Source organism: Silene latifolia, chromosome 6 (assembly GCF_048544455.1).
Source record: "Silene latifolia isolate original U9 population chromosome 6, ASM4854445v1, whole genome shotgun sequence".
Lineage (NCBI taxonomy): Eukaryota > Viridiplantae > Streptophyta > Magnoliopsida > Caryophyllales > Caryophyllaceae > Silene > Silene latifolia.
The window spans coordinates 101,274,912-101,276,846 of NC_133531.1; the positions used below are offsets into that span (position 1 = coordinate 101,274,912).

The 1,935-nt window shown below is 40.5% G+C and overlaps 1 non-coding gene across 1 annotated transcript; it reads left to right on the plus strand.

The window, feature by feature from the left end:
* Window positions 1–1,224: 1,224 nt before the first annotated feature.
* LOC141589100 (small nucleolar RNA R71) lies at window positions 1,225–1,331 on the plus strand. Its single transcript, XR_012520053.1, has one exon. It is a non-coding gene; the product is annotated as a small nucleolar RNA R71 (small nucleolar RNA).
* The last annotated feature ends 604 nt before the right edge of the window (window positions 1,332–1,935 follow it).

Here is a 1,935-nt window from a genome sequence, read left to right on the forward strand (position 1 = left end):
ATAGTCTCAAGTTTCCGGATCGACTTCTTCTTTGTGAGGATATCTTTCATGTACTTTGCATAGGCCGGAACGTGATTGATTAATTCCGTGAAAGGAATTAAGACTTCTAAGTTCTTCACAATTTCCATGAACTTTCCAAGTTGATCATCAAATTTAGGCTTGGCTTGACGACTTGGAAAAGGAAGTCTAATCACAATGGGCTCCTTTTCTTTGGCTTTGTCTTCATTTTTCTTTGAGCTTTCTTCTTTTGATGATTCCCCTTCTTTGGGACCTTGCACCACAACTTCATTCTCACTAGCTCTCACAACTTCATCCTCAACTTGCTCCTTCGGTGCTTCATACCTTGTACCACTTCTCAAGTGAATGGCACTAACCGTTTCATGTCTAGGGGGATTACTTTGTGGTGGTAATTGCCCCTTTTGTCTTTGTGAGCTAGAAGATGCTAGTTGAGTTAATTGTGTTTCCAACATCTTGGTGTGAGCTAGAATGTTGTTGATGGTGGTGTCTTTTGCTTGGCTATCTTTTTGCATTTGGGTGAAAAATTCTTGTTGATTCTTTTGCATTTGGAGGACCGCTTTTTGGACATCAAAACCTTGGTCATTGTGGTGATTGTATGGATTTTGATTTTGGTAACCTTGGTTTTGATTGAAAAAGGGTCTTTGATTTTGATTTCTCATGGGTGGTGGAGTGTATGTTGTTTGAGGGTTTTGAACATTTTGGCTTTTGTATGAGAGATTTGGATGGAACTTGGTGTTTTCATTGTAAAAATTTGAATAAGGGGTACCACTTTTGTAAGCTTGGAAAGCATTAACTTGTTCGGTTGTTCCCCTACACTCACTTGAGTCATGACCCAAGGTTCCACAATTCTCACATATCCCGCTTGGGATTGATGAGGATGCCGTAATGGCATTGACATGATGCTTTGATGATTTTGAGTTTTCCTCAAGTCTAGCCATAGCTTGTTCAAATTTCAAGTTGATTGTGTCAATGTGAGCACTAAGTTGAGCACCCAATTGAGTAACGGTGTCCACTTCATACTTTCCTCCTCTAGTAGCCTTGCGAGGCCTACTATATTGTGAATTATGGACCGCCATTTCCTCAATCTTGTTCCATGTTTGATTGTCATCAACTTCGGTCAACATTCCATTTGATCCCATATTGAGAATGTTCCTTGAATCTTCATATAAACCATTCCAAAATTGTTGCACTAAAAACCATTCGCTAAGTCCATGGTGAGGACATGAGCGACAAATACCTTTGAACCGCTCCCAAGCTTCATACAAAGATTCTTCATCCCTTTGCTTAAAACCCGTAATTTGAGCTCTTAGCATATTGGTCTTTTCCTGGGTAGAATTTTTGTAGAAAGCTAGAGCTAGCTTCTTCCAAGAATCTATTCCAAGGGTGGCCTTATCAAGGCCCTTCAACCATTGCTTTGCGGTGCCGATTAACGAAAAAGGAAATAAGACCCATCTTATTTGGTCTTGAGTCACGCCCGTTTGAGAGATAGCTTCACAATAATCGCAAAAGGTTTCCATATGAGAATGAGGGTCCTCACTAGGCATTCCCCCGAATTGGCTCCTCTCAACTAGTTGGATGAAGGCGGACTTGGCAATAAATTTCCGGTAAGATGTTGTGGGGTAGGAGTACCATTTGGTAGATCCTCCTCGGTGGGTATAGAGTGTGACGAGAATTTAGGCATTGTAGGTGGATTTTGTGTGGTATTGTTTAATGGGTTCTCTTCTCCTTCTATTGCGAAAGGATTGACAAACTCACTAGTGGGTTGAACAACTTCACCAACACCTCCCAAATTCCTCCTAACAAGTCTCCTATTATTCGTCAAGGTTCTTTCGATTTCACGGTCAAAAGGTAACAAATCTCTTTGTAACCTTCTAGACATGCAAAATATCAAACAACTCAAAAACAATTAGAACAAAC